The 15,379-nt window shown below is 44.3% G+C and overlaps 1 protein-coding gene across 4 annotated transcripts in view; it reads right to left on the reverse strand.

Annotated features, from left to right (window-relative positions):
• ARHGEF7 (Rho guanine nucleotide exchange factor 7) overlaps positions 1 to 15,158 on the reverse strand; it is a 132,643-nt gene extending 117,485 nt beyond the window's left edge. For 2 of the 4 annotated variants that reach the window (XM_012811528.2, XM_023519178.1), the window contains exons 1-2: positions 15,091 to 15,158; positions 14,818 to 14,904 (exon numbers count right to left, since the gene is read on the reverse strand). The gene's annotated coding sequence lies outside the window, so the exon portion shown is untranslated. Of the gene's footprint in view, positions 1 to 10,708; positions 10,749 to 14,817; positions 14,905 to 15,090 lie in introns of those variants that run through there. The other 2 variants (XM_023519176.1, XM_023519177.1) reach the window with 2 other exon arrangements.
• Positions 15,159 to 15,379: the final 221 nt, after the last annotated feature.

A 15,379-nucleotide genomic window follows, 5' to 3' on the forward strand; every position in this document is an offset into this window, starting at 1 on the left:
AGCTGGGACTACAGGCGCCCACCACAGCGCCTGGCCATTTTTTGGTTGCAGCCATCATTGTTGTTTGGCGGGCCCGGGCTGGGGATTCGAACCCGTCACCTTAGGTGTATGTGGCTGGCACCTTAGCCGCTTGAGCCACAGGCGCCAAGCCTAGGATGTCATTTCTGGGTATGAGCCTAGACTTCCTGCAGCGGGATGTCTGGGCTGGAGCTGGAGGTTGGCTTTCCATCCAGCACTCCACAGTCTGCGGCACTGATTTAAAGCTTTCTTCTTCTGAAGATGCAGAGGCTCTGTGCTCTGGGCATCTGGGCTGCTGCTTGTGGCTTGGTCCTTGCGAATTCACTCAGTGCATCTCCACTGGGAAGCCGCAGCAGACTCCCTGCATCTTCACTCAGACCCCTGCCACTCCCTCTGAAAACAAGCCTTCTACATCAACATAAGCTGGGTCCCATCTCAGCTACTTCAGAGGCTTCATTTACCTTCCAGAGGAGGGGAAGGGATGCTAGAAAAAAACAGGGACATTTACCTTATGAATTATTAATACCAGATGTGACCACTGACTGGTCTGGACAATAAAGTCACCATGAGTAATTCTTTGTCATCAAGTAAAAACACTACACAATCCTGTCCTCATCATTGCACAAGCATCGTAAGTGGTTACACAGCCTGGAAAACCTCTAGGGCACAGATATCACATACCTGCCTCATAGGTCCCACCTCCTCACCCTCTGGCCCCCACACCAGGACCAGCTGTGGAAACATAGGCCCCAGCTCTGCCCAGGGAGGGAGTCACCTGAGAGCAGAGAAGGTCAAAGAAGCCACAGGGCAGCAAATGACACTCCTCCACAGAGCCGGTTTAAAGGGGACCTTAAGAGAATATCCCAAAGTACATTGCGAATTGCCAAACTCCTGGGAAAGCAATGCTGGATCAAACTTCACAGGCTCCATCCCCACCAGGGCACACTGGGACCCCAGGAGCTCTGAGTACACTGGGCCCTTTTCTTCCCCCTCATGGGGCTGAGCCTCCAACCAATGCCACAGGTTCAGGAAGAGCACCGTCCAAGTGAGACACGAGGCCCAGAACCTGTCAGAGTCCCTGACTTTGCCCTAAATCTGATCCCACTACCCTGTTAAGACAAAGATAAGGAAGTGACAGGAGGCTGGGCCAGGCACAGTTGCTCACACCTGAAATCCCAGCACTATGGGAGGCCAAGGCAGGAGATCATTTGAGCTCAGGAGTTCTCAACCAGCATGAAGAAGACTCAGACTCCCGTCTCTACTAAACAAAGAACTGGCCCCGCATCAAAGTGGGCACCTATGGTGCCAGCTACTCAGAAAGTTGAAGCAGGAGGATCACTTGATTAAAGCCCAAGAGTTTGAGGTGCTGTGAGCTATGATGACGCCATTGCACTCTAGCCTGGGCAATAGAGACCCTATATCAAAAAAAAAAAAAAAAAAGTGACTAGAGGCTTCTAAAAGAGAGTGAAGTGTAAAGGCAAGTCCTATTCAAGAAGCTGAGCAGCCGCCCACCAGGCTGCCGTGCTCCACTGTGACTGGCTGTCTGCAAAGCCGCACACGCTCTGCCCCCCGCTCTGTGAAAACAAGTGGGAAAGGTGTGGATGTGAGTGTGCAGCAGTAAAAATCACGGGGAGGAAAAATGCCAACACATTAACCTATTAATACTACAAGGAGTGCAGTTTTTATTTCCATAAATGGTTGAGTATCCCCTTATCTGAAATGCTTGGAACCAGAGGTATACTGTATACTGAATTTTGGATTTTCAGATTTGAGATGCTCAACCTATATACACACATCTCTCACATAATCAGAAGAAAAAGGTAGCATAAAGTTAAGTTTAACTGGTCAGACAAGGTAGTTCACTCCTGTAACTCCAACACTCTGGAAAGCAGAGGCAGGAAGATTGCTTGAGGCCAGAAGATCACTTGAGGCCTGAAATTCAAGACCAGCCTGACCAACAGTGCCAGACCCCATCTCAATCAATGAAAACAAACAGACCCAGCTGCTGTCACAGGACAAAGGAAGAATAGGTGCAAGAGAGGCGTGCTGGATGAGAGAAGGGCGCCAAGCCCTCTTCCTTTCAGATACACAGTCTGTAAGGTGCTTCCAGCAAGTATGCAAATGATCACTGGAATTTACTTCAAAGAAAAAAGGCTGGCTTTTCTTGTCTTTTTTTTTTTTGAGACAGAGCTGCAAGCTGTTGCCCTGGGTAGAGTGTCGTGCCCGCCACAACACCTGGCTATTTTTTGGTTGCAGCCGTCATTGTTGTTTGGCCGCCGGGCTAGATTTGAACTCACCTGAACTCACCAGCTCAGGTGTATGTGGCTGGCCTCTTAGCTGCTTGAGCCACAGACTCTGAGCCAAGGCTGGCTTTTCAAATGCAAGTTTTATCATAGCTTGAGGTGCCTTTAAGGAAGGGCCCCAGGAAAGTGTCAAGGCCAGCTACAGTCAGAGGCAGTGACACCGTGAGGTGAGAAATAAACCTCCCTGCAGCCTAGTAGAACTGAACAACAGGATTAGGAACTGGAGAAATGCTGATCTTCCAAAGAGACCATGCTACAACCCTCTCCTCACAAGACTGATGAGTTACTGCTCCCGTTTACAGACACGAACGTTGCTGTCTTCCATACTGATCTGCAAGACCTGTTCCTGTGCTCAGGGTGTCAGCCCTCGTCAAAGCTACAGCCAACCCTTCTCAGTACACCTCTCACCTCTGCTCCTTGCCACTGTCTTTGACCCTGCAGGCTACTACTAGCAAAATACCACAAACAGGGTGGCTGATAAACAGAAATGACCCAGGTGCAGCAGATCCAGCGTCGGGTGAGAGCTTGCCACGTTCTCCTTGTAACCTCTGCTGGCACAAAGGCAAGGGAGCTCTCTGGAGTCTCTTTCCTCAGGACCCTAGTCCCATTCACAAGTCCTACCACCTCCCAAAGCCCTCCCTTTCCAATACTGTCAGTTTCTGGGCAGCTTAACAGATGCATTTTGGAAGGACACACACATTCTCACACTCAGACTCAGCAGCGGTATTCACTTCTCTCTTCTTTTTTTTTTTTCTGGAGACAGAGCCTCAAGCTATCCCCCTGGGTAGAGTGCCGTGGCTTCACAGCTCACAGCAACCTCCAACTCCTGGGCTCAAGCGAGTCTTCTGCCTCAGCCTCCCAAGTAGCTGGGACCACAGGCGCCCACCACAACGCCTGGCTATTTTTTGGTTGCAGCTGTCATTGTTGTTTGGCGGGTCCGGGCTGGGGATTCGAACCTGCCACCTTAGGTGTATGTGGCTGGTGCCTTAACCACTTGAGCCACAGGCGTCGAGCCCACTTCTCTCTTCTTCATGGCTTTTTGAATCATAGTTTAAAACCCATTCCCAATTAGAAAAACATTCATCAGATTAATTTTAAAGATGATACCAACGGTTATTCAATCATCAAAAACTGAAACACATACACGAGTAGTCTCCAACCTTTTGGCACCAGGGACCAGTTTCATGAAAGACAATTCTTCCACAGACAGGGGTAGGAGTGGTTCTGATATGATTCTGCAACTGATACATTATGGTCTCTGTGCAGTCAAACCTCTCTGCTAATGATAACCTGTATTTGCAGCCTCTCTCCAGCGCCAGCTTCACCACCTCAGCTCCACCTCAGATCATCATGTGTCAGATTCTCATAAGGAGGGGCAACCCAGCCCCTCACATGCACAGTCTCCAGTGGGGTCCCTGCTCCTATGGAGAACCCAATGCCGCAGCCTCCTGACAGCTTTTGGTGAAGATGTGAGTATGGGGAGCAGCTGTGAATACAGAGGAAGTGTCACTGGCTGCTGCCACTACTCACCACCTGCTGTGCTGGTTCTTAACAGGCCACTGTTAAGAGAGACACTAGGAACCAATTTCCCAAAGTAAGAGTGAAGACAAGGCACTTGTACACTTAGGTATATATCTGAAGCTGTACTGAAGTGGACTCTTATGATCAAAACCCAGACATTTTTAATGCCTTCCACTTTTCCTATTGTTTTTGCTTTCAGAGTCCCCAGTGAGCCCCACCCAGCTGTGCCAGCCCCCCCAGGTGCCTGCATCACCACCTCAGTTACAGCTCCCCAAGCTAGCTCTAGCTGGAACCACAGCACAGATTCCTTACATCTTCATGACTCCTCAATACAAACAAAAATGCTCCGATCAACATCTACCAGGGGCAAGAGTCCCTCAGGTAATTCCATCTGGTTATACAGACCCTGAACAAAAGGTACACACAAGTGGACTCAGCATAAGGTAAAAGCAAGTTGTTTTATCTCGGTTGAAGCCCCTCCTTGACAAATTTCAAGATGGTAAAATAAACCAATAATAAAATAATAAAAATTAAAATCCAGTGCAGGCAGGCAAGGTGGCTCACCCCTGTAATCCTAGCACTCTGGGAGGCTAAGGAAGGCGGATCATCTGAGCTTAGAAATCTTAGACCAGCCTGAGCAAGAGAAAGACCCCATCTCTATTAAAAATAGGCAATTAGGCTCAGCACCTGTAGCACAGTGGTTAGGGTGCTGGACACATATACCGAGGCTGGTGGGTTTGAATCCAGCCTGGGCCTGCTCAACAACAACTACAACAACAAAAGAATAGCCAGGTGTTCTGGCATGCACCTGTAGTCCCAGCTACTTGGAAGGCTGAGGCAAGAGAACTGCTTGAGCCCAAGAGTTTGAGGTTGCTGTGAGCTGTGACACCATAGTACTCTACTGAGGGCAACGTAGTGAGACTCTGTGTCAAAAAAAAAAAGGAAAATTAGCTGGGTGTTGTGGTACACACCTGTAGTCCCAGCTACTAGGAAGGCTGAGGCAAGACGACTCCTTGAGCCCAGGAGTCTGATGTTGCCTTGAGCTATGATGCCACCTCAGCACTCTAGCCTGGGCAACAGAGACTATCTCAAAAAGAAAAAAACAAAATCTAGTGCATATAAAACTCTCAGTGTCGAGAAAGAAGGAGAGAGGGAAGGGTGGGGAAAAAGAAGAGCAGAGAGAGGGAAGGGGAGGGTGGAGTCTTGGTGTGTGCCACACCTTTTGGGGACAAGACACAATTGTAAGAGGGACTTTACCTAACAAATACAATCAGGGTAACCTGGTTTCTTGTACCCTCGATGAATCCCCAACAATAAAAAATAAATAAACAAATAAAAAACTCTCATTGTCAGTATTTTATGAAGGGTATTTAGTGAGTATGCATTTTTTATGAAAAAAGTTGACACAAGGATAAAAAGTTTTAAAACATTAAAGATTATCACTGCTGCTTTTTATATTTGAGACAGAAAAGACTGAGGCCAGCTCCTCCCTGACCTAACTCAACTCACTCCCCTGTTGAACTTCCCGCAGCAGCAGGTCTTCCCTCTCAACTCTGGGGGGGGGGGGGGGGACTGCATTGAAGCAGCAGGTGCAAGGCCTCCAGCTGGGTTCTCCAAGGTCCTCTTAGAGCAAAGAGACCCTCCAGGCAGCCACCATCCTCTCCCAACAACAAACCCTCTACTGAACTGAACGCTTCCCCCTGCCACAAGGCACGGTAGGCAGACAGTATAAGCCTTGTGCAAAGCAATCAATCATACAGGTAACTAATGATCAATTCTCACCCAGGTTCCCCATGGCCAGACATAAAACCAAGAGAAATTCCAGTTCAGAGGAGAAAAGCATTCAAGTGACCAGAAAAAGATTTTCGCCACCTGTCTGATCTTTCTCATGCTGGCCGCGAGAGCAAATGCCAACCCCGCCTCAAACAGGCCTTCCTGACTGACTGCTTTCAGCTTGCCCAGGCTGCACAGCCTGCCAGCCACGCCTTCTCTGGCCTTCTCTCTTCATCCATCCTGGATTCCTTTAAGCTCAATAAGGGCAGGACCCCCCACTCACCAAGCTACTGGTGGCAATGAGGACAGTGTCTGGCAGGCAAAGTGCTCATTAATGATTTATCCTACAAGCCACTGTGGTGAGCCCTGGGATGCAAGGTGGAGGGTCATCTGTGATGCTTTCCATCCAGTAAAACTAACATACAATCACAATGCCTGGATGGAAATTGTCCTTGCCTGCTTTTAAGTACCTATAAAATGTTCAGGGAATAGTGACTCATTTCTTCTCCCACACAACTTTCATTACTTAATTTAACTCAACTTCCTTAACTAAAGGAAAGTTATAGACATGGATAGACAGATGTCATGAGTTTATTCAATAAGTTGATTGATAAACACTATGTCGTGACCAACCATTTCATGGTTACCAGAGTCAACAGAACAGAGAAGGTAGCCACTAACGGAAAGGGCAGCGTCTGGTGCTCTGTAAACCTTCCACACCAATTTTAGCAATAGCTTGCCTATATATCTGTCAGAATCTAGAACGAATACAGGCAGTCTACGAGTTATGAACATCCGACTGACGTACAACTCGCACTTATGAATAAGGCCTATGGCAGGTAACAGATCAATGTGCCCATTCCCACTTAACCAGAAATTCCACTTAACAACAAACTTACACCACCTGTCTCATTCGTAACCTGGGGGTTACCTGTCCTTAGCTGGAACATCACATCCCTACAAACTATAGATTTACTTCTGTTTTTATTTCAATTAATTCTCAGCCTCCACCAACAAGTTTTGGATTTCAGTATAAGTGGTCTTCATGTTTTAATTCTTCAAAAAGTATTTTCTAATACTCTTTTTGGCAAAATCCTCATCATGACTTGGCAAAAAAAATTTGGAAGAGAATGAGCACTAGGCCTAACGACATAAATAAGCAGGGGTGTCGTTCAGAGGTACACATGGAAGGTGAGCGTTTCAGAAACAGGGAAGGCAATTTCTTCCCCAAACCTGTAACTCACTAACTCCCCCACCACACTGACAATGCTGGGAAGCCCACCTGAGCGACTTCCCAACTCTCCTAACTTTACCGCAGTAAATGAAAACCTCGTCACTCATATGAGCAGAGACACCAGCCCTCTCACCTTTGCAGACAGTCTCAAGATGTGCACAGAGCCAGACCTGTGCTCGCTGGTGGCCCAGAATGTCCCACTTGGCGTTACACCAGGTCACTTGTGCAAACTTCTGAGGTTTCCACTTTTATTTCCTATTCTAGCAGCTTTTCTTTCACATCGTCCTTCAAAAATTCAATGGAGAAAATTCTGAGTGCTTCACACTGACTTTAGTTTACAGTGTAACAAAAAATGTGGGCACTCCACATGAGGTTTCCCACCTTCCTAAGGGAAAGACAACGTGCGGCAGGACTGGGAAGGACGGCTCTCACATGCCTCACTGGCAAGAAGGGACACAGCTCCCCGGAGACGGCACGGCAGTTAAAGGCCTCACCCCTGACCTTGCAGTGCCACATCAGGAAATTCGTCCCACAAAGGCAATCAAGGATGAAGGGTCTGATACAGAAATAAATGTCCATCACCCAGCCTACTGTATACAACAGGGAAAACTTAGAAACCACCTCTGTATCCAAATGTGGGGATTTTTCCCAGTAAGAGGCAGCTACTGGAGTAAGAAGCAGACAAATATTTCACATGGAAAAACAGTCACATTGTATCAAGCTAAAGCACTGTTACAAAACATGATGTATACAGTAAGTCAGGGCCATTTTTTAAGTATATTCACAATGTACAATGGTTAAAAAGATCATAAAAGAAACACTGATTTCCAACACTGGTTATCTCTAGATGATAGCATTAGCATTACACAAGTTTTCATTTTCTTCTTACCCATCTCTATTTCCTCAACTTTATATAATGAATATGGATGACTGAATAAGGATTTTAAAAGTAAACAAAGAATGTGGCTCAAACTCCAAAAAAAGAATGATGACGGTAACTCAATAACAACAGCTACCTTGGACATGGTCCCTCCCACTTGGAGGCACCATTCCTCCCGCCTTACTCGAACTCACTGAACCTCACAACAAATTCAGAGAGCAGGGATGATTATTATGCCCATTGTGCAGACTGCACAGCTAGCGAGTAGCAGTGCAGGACAGCAACCCAGGAAAGAGGTCCAGGCCACTACACGATGCTACCTCCCTGAAGCAGACACTGCATATCCACGGTAGCTCAGAGTCAAGAGTGTGCTGGAAGCACCAGTGTGAGTGTGCCAAGCCAGCCATTCAGTGCCCACACAGGCCTGCTCCCAGCTGCTCAGCACCACACACACACTCCTGGGAAGTGATACGGGTTGAGTATCCCTTGTCCAAAATGCATGGGACCAGAGTGTTTTGCATTTCGGATTTTATAATATTTATGTTATACCTACTTGTTGAGCATCTCAAATCCAAAAGTCAAAAATGTTCCAATGAGTATTCCTTTTGAATGTCATACTGAAACCCAAAAAGTTTCAGACTTTGGAGCATTTTAAGTTTTGGATTTTCAGATGTGCAATGTTCAACCTGTATAGTGAAGATGTCCATGCTACCAAAATGATCTACAGATTCAATGCAATCTCTGTCAAAACTTCAATGGCATTCTTCACAGAAACAGAAAAAGTAATCCTAAAATTCAGATGGAACCACAAAAGCCACCAAACAGCCAAAGCAATCTTAAGCAAAAAGAACAAACCTGGAGCCATCACACTAGCTGATATCAAAATACATTACAGCAAGCTGCAGTAACCAAACCAGAATGGCACTGGATGGAGGCAGGCACACGGACCAGTGGAACAGAACAGACAGTACAGAACTAAGTTCACATATTTAAAGTCAACTCTTTGACAAAGAACACACAAAGGGAAAAGGACAGCCTTTAATAAACAGTGCTGGAAGCTGGGTATCCACATGCAGAAGACTGAGACTAGACCTGACCAGTACCATATGCCAAAATCAACTCAAGGGGGATTATGGGGGGTTACAGCATATGGTACACTTCTCGGGGGAGGGGCACAATTATAAAGAGGGACTTTACCTAACAAATGCAATCAGTGTCACCTAATTCTTTGTACCCTCAATGAACCTGAAACAATAAAAATAAATAAAAAAAAATAGATCACTGTAAAAATACATTTTTTTCAGACATGGAAAAAAAAAAACCAACTCAAAATGGACTGAAGATTTAAACAAAGGCCTGAAACTATAAACCAATGGAAGAAAACAGGAGAAAAGATCCACAGCATTGCTCTGACTGACTTCTTGGCTATGACTCCAAAAACACAGGAAACAAAGGCAAAAATAGACAAATGACATTTAACCAAACTAAAAAGCTCTGGCACAGCAAAAAAAAAAAAAAAAAAACCACCAGAGTGAAGCGACAACCCACTCAGGAAGATTGGAAGAAAGTAATTGTAAACCATATTATCTCAAAAGGTGCTAAAATCCAAAACACATAACAAATTCAAACAATAACAAGAAAACCAACTTAAAAAAAGACTAGTCAAAAAACATACAAATGGCCAAAACATCAATGAAAAAAATGCTCAACATCACCATCACGGGGAAATGCAAATTAAAACCACAATGACCTACCTTCTCATACCTGCTAGAAAGGTTCTTTTCAAAAAGTTTAAAAGGATGAAAGTGCTAGAGAGGGTATAGAGAAAAGTGAACCCTCCTACACTGCTGGAAATGTAAACTATTTGGAAAACAGTATGGAGATTCCTCAAAATACTGAAAATGGAATAGCCACATAATCCAGCAGTCCCATTTCTGGGTATATACCTAAAAGAACTGAAATCGGACCGCGGACGTCTGCACTCCAAAGTCACTGCAGCACACACAAAGCCAGATCAAGTCCACCTAAATGCCCATCAACAGATGAAAGAATAGAGAAAATGTGGTTTATATACACAACGAAATACTACTCAGCTTAAAAAAGGAAATCCTGCCATTTGCAACAACATGGATTGCAGTAAGCCAGGCACGGAAAGACCAACTCCACAGGGTCCCACTCACACGCGGGGTCTAAAGCTGAACCTCCAGAAGAGAGTGGGATGGTGGTCACCAGCAGCTGCATAGGGGAAGGCGAGATGCTGCTCAAAGGTGCCTATAGCTAATAAGGTAACAAATTTCAAAATCACTGACACAAATGTTAATTTTTCTCACCACAAAGAAATACGTGAGTTGATGGACATGTTAATTAGCTAGATTTAATCTTTCCACAATGCATTCATATACCATAACATTACACTGTACCGCAAAATATATGTAAGTATGTGTCAGTTAAGAAAAAGGTATGCATTAATAAAAAGAGAAAGAAACTGGATTGTGAAGCAACCTTTATGTGAACAGCTGGGCTACATTTCACATTTTACTGACTTTTAAAAAGCTAAGAAAAATTTCCAAGGACATGGATGGAAAAAGCAGATTTTTTCTCTGAACCACCTGGGCTTTGGACAATTTCCACTTTTCCAGAAGAACAGTTAAATAAATGAACAGCAATTCTGAAATCAGCAGATAATTATAGTATTAGCTGATGTGACAATAAGCTAGGAAGAGCAACTGAATTAGTACCTTTCCTATCAGGTCAAACATGAGCATTCCAGAAACAGCCTATGAAAAAAGAAGTTGTGGCTTGCTTTCACCTGACAGATTGGTTTTATTCCTTTTTGGCAACTATAAGAACAGGTTCATCCAGTTTCATCTGTTCTGTTTTTTTATTTTGTTTTTGACAGCAATGATGCCAACACAGTATGGGAGTCCACAGTCAGTTCTTAACAAGCCTCATTAATATTACACTATCTGAAAAGATTACCTTTCTGGTTCTCCGTAAGAATCTTCCCTTTCCTTCAAGAATGGCTGATTCCACCTAGGGAAAGGATTGGGGCCAGACTATAAAAACATCTACAGGAGGAAGAATGGCATAAGACAAGGACGGCTCCCACTTCATAATTACAGTTTAGACTTTAGAGGAGCTGGAAAGTTCAAAACATAAATACCTCAGCTTATAATAATGCTTAAGTTAATCCTTTCTGTCAAGTTTTTGAAGACATATATTTTACATATATATAAAACAATACATTTTATATATACATAGAAATATTTCTGAATATTTGTGAATATAACTAATTATTGAGAACAGGAGACACCTTTCCTTTAAAGAGAACTAAGTCAAAATTCATAGCTATGTTGTAATAAATAATAATTTCGTTGTTAACATCCCAGAAACATGTTATTAATCTGAGTTTAATTTAATAATACATCACTTAAAAAACTATATCCTGAACTTTAGATCTTCAAATAAACAGCTGGTAAACATGTCAGAGCTACGACAATGTTTTCCTAGGAACACAAACTCTGCTTCTGCTAGCTGTCAGATGCTTAATAAGTCAATGCTGTATTGGGTAGGAAAATTTTGGAAGCTAATTTATTGTGATTTTGAAGAAACAAACACAAGCATGTGGGCACACACTAGCTACAACACGTAAACCAAAATTCAGAAATAACAGAGCAAAAACTTGGCAAGAGAAATCATCTTGACCTCCCTGATGAAGTGCAAAGAAGTCCTCTCCTCTGGCAGGCCTGCCTGAGTCAGTGTTCCTTAAACAAAACCCTAAACACATCACCATCATCATCATTCTTATTCTTATTATGATTATTATTTGGGGGTGGTTTTTGAGATGAAAATAGAGGCAAGTTGTCATTGTTGTGCCCTGTTTATTTTGTCCTAATAGAAAAAATTCAAAAAAAACACATGCTAAATAGCAAAGAAAAAGTTATAAGAACATGAAGAGGTCATCTAAGTTGTGTGCACTGCTTCCCAACACAAAACTGTCCAAATTTAAAATTTAATTTTCCAAATATAAAAATATTTTACACCTTGCAACCTATAATGCTTCTCAAAGTTTAACAATAAATGCCTACTGCCCAATATTTCTTTAAAATCAATTTATAAAACTCCTTTCATAATTAAAACAACACTTTGGGGGATACTATCTGATTTTCTACAGCTAATTGTGTATGCATTAAATAACTTGATATATTAACCATGAAGAACAAACTCCTGCCCTTTCTTTAAGTAATCTGAGGAAAATTTAAACTGACAGTAAACAAGAAAATATGTATACCGAAAACAGTCTGCTACAAACACAATTTAATCAAAGCTAACCCCAGAAGAAAAGCACCTGAACATTCATTAACTATACCATGAAAAAGCTAAATCTAGAATTTAAGCTAACCGTTTTAAATTTCATGTTTTTAATTTCAAAATGTTTCTTGTCAACTACCTTTCAGAATTTTGTGAAAACAAAACATGTAAATGCCAAAACATATTTCAAAGGTGCAGAGTCCTTCCTACCCACTGAGCACTTCTCTTTAAAAATGCTGGGAAAAGGGGAGAGGAGGAGGAAGGATGGGTGGAGGGAGGGTAATTGGTGAGACCACACCTACAGTGCATCTTACAAGAGTACATGTGAAATTTACTAAATGTAGAATATAAATGTCTTAACACAATAACTAAGAAAATGCTATGTTAACCAGTTTGATGAAAATATTTCAAATTGTATACAAAACCAGCATACTGTACCCCATGATTGCATTATGTACAGCTATGATTTAATAAAGAATAATAATAATAATAATAAAATGCTGGGAAACTGTTGCACTGTGGTCCAACCAGCTAAGCTCTTCAGGACACAGCCCTATCCTTTTGGTCCATGGACTACAAGGCTGGAAGCCAGAGATGGATACAGGTTTCCAGAGTAACTTCCCAAAAATCACAGTGAATGAACAATTTATGAGATTCTACATGTCCTATTTTCTTACTTTTTAAATTTTCCTTAACTCCCAAGTAATTAGTTTTTAAGTGTGGCTAATATATAATACTGAGCTGGAAAGAATGCTAACATTTGCCTCTATTTTAAATGTACTGGAAGAGTTACTTACTCTTTAAAAATAGCACAACATAAGACAAAACTGATTTCATTCTGTCAAATGGAACTTAACATCAACTAGAACTTCAGCTTCATTTAATCAGTAGCAAACATTTATTGAAGGCCTACTATGTGACAAAAACTATTCTAGAGGCTTAGGATATGTTCATGAACTCTTTTCTTTTTTTTTTTTTGACAGAGCCTCAAGCTGTCCCCCTGGGCAGAGTGCCATGGCATCATGCTCACAGCAACCTCCAACTCCTGGGCTCAAGCGAGTCTCCTGCCTCAGCCTCCCAAGTAGCTGGGACCACAGGCGCCTGCCACAACGCCTGGCCATTTTTTGGTTGCAGCCATCATTGTTGTTTGGCAGGCCCGGGCTGGGGATTCGAACCCGCCACCTTAGGTGTATGTGGCTGGCGCCTTAGCCACTTGAGCCACAGGTGCCGAGCCCACGAACTCTTTTCTAGAGCAACTTAAACTCAATTTAAAAATGACAGCTGCTGTATAAAACAAACTGGAAAACTAAAAAAAGTTTAACATACTTTCTTTAAAGCAGTACTTTTATTAAAGTACTGTCACATTATCTTAATGTGCAAACCAAGTTTCAAAAATATGGTGACATAAACAAAACTCAGTGGTTAAAAAGGATAATAAAATCCCACTACATAAGTCAAGACGAAGTAAGAACTACTACTAGCAAAGCACATTATCACAGTCCAATTAGGAAAGTGGACTATAAAATGACAAATCTGATGCAGCAAAAAGAAATAACTTCAAGAAACAATGTCTTTTCTTCTTTTTAAAGAACTCTAAATTTCTTGGACTCTCCCGCAATGCACTTTCATTTACCTGTAATGCACTTCCTTATAGACGTGAAATACTACCAACAATAAATATCCTGTCTACAATCAACAAAAAGTGGTACTTTGTCCATTCCTACAGTCTAATTTTAATTAAATAGCTTTCCATATAATCTTTTGCTACAGAGTTGGTGACTTCTAGCTTTTCCCCCAAAAGCCTATAGCAAGAGACTATTCTTCAGAAAGGGAAACCTCTGTTGGGTCATCCCAATAGAACAAGTTCTACTGGAGATGCTGGTGTATTGTACTTTTATTTGTATTATTTTCTATGGTTGTATTATTGGTTTTTATTGATTTCTCCCTCCTCAATATTTTCCACCTGAGATTGGGTGAATCTACAAATGAATAATCACCTCTAATATCACAGACACAACCAACTGTTAGCAAGGAGTTTGGCATAACGTGTCTCAGTTTGCAGAGACAGGTAAGGAAACTAAAGCGAAGAGTGGGAAAATGGCAACAAAAAAAGGCCAGACTTAAATACAGAACTGCAACCACTTCAGCCTCCAGTTCCCAAGAAAAGCAAAGCTAGCGTTTGAATCTAAACCACTACCCCAAGAAAAATCCCATTTGCAAAAAAATAAATGAAAGAGAAACAGCCCTCAAGGGTCACCACTGAAAGACTGAAAAGACGTTTAGTAAAACGATAAAAACATCATGCAACAGGGAGGACACCCGGCCTGAAGGACGTTCTACGAAACTCAAATGTAGGTTACTATGAATCCTCTAACCTAAACGGTGCTACAGATCCAATAAAACCACCGAATTTCTGGTGTGAGGAAGGAAAAGCAGAGAAAAGGAGGAGGCTAGGAGGGGTTTTTGGCCCATTTTATTTCTTCCTGGCTTCGCCTGATCACCTGCTGAGCATTCTGAAGACTGACCCAAACCTGGCCTCGAGTTCTACGAGAATCTGTGAAAGCAGAATTCGGGCGGAAGCAGGTGCCAAGAAATCGGTTCACATCTGACAAATGGATGCTGAAAATCTTTGCCACCCGCATGTTTTGCGGCTCCAGTCACTGGTTCCTCCCTGCCCGGAGCCCGCCCGCGCGCCGCCTCCTGCGGGCCGTTATCCGCACCCGCAAAGCCCGGCCCCGCCTCCCCGGACCCTCCCCGGGCCCCGCCGCCGCGCTCACCTCCAGCCGCAGAGACGCCCCGCAGCCGCGCAGGAACTCGCGGATGTTGCTCAGGCACTCGCTCTCGCTCCGCGGCTCCGCGTAGACCTGCAACACAGAGCACAGGCGCTGAGCGCCGCGGCCGGCGGCGGGGAGGCCGCGGGCCAGGCTGGGCGCGGGCCCCGGCGGGCGGCCCGTACAGGGCGGGCGGGCGACCCGGCAAGCAGCCCCCGGCGGCCCGGAGCACCCCCGCCGGCCCCGGCGCCGGCCCGCTCGGACGCCGTTTCTCCTCACCCTCTTTCCTTCCTCCCCGGCTGCACCAATCTCTGCCCCTTCCCGCACCCGGAAGTGAGCGCGGCACCGGTAGTGACGCAGTCAGACCGCGCCCCGCCAACTCGGGCGGCCCCTTCCGGCGGCGCCGGGCCCCGATGGCGGACGCAGCCCTTCGGCGGGCCGGGCGCGGTGTCCTCCCATTCTCGGGCTTCAGCCTCGCTCCCACGACGCAGCCCACCCGGTCTGTAACCGCGCGCGGGCGCCTCGTTCTCTCGCCCAAGTGGACGCCGACTGGTCCAGAGGGACCTCG

This window comes from Otolemur garnettii, unplaced genomic scaffold, assembly GCF_000181295.1.
Source record: "Otolemur garnettii isolate 467f Iridium unplaced genomic scaffold, OtoGar3 scaffold00161, whole genome shotgun sequence".
In the NCBI taxonomy this organism is placed as follows: Eukaryota; Metazoa; Chordata; class Mammalia; order Primates; family Galagidae; genus Otolemur; species Otolemur garnettii.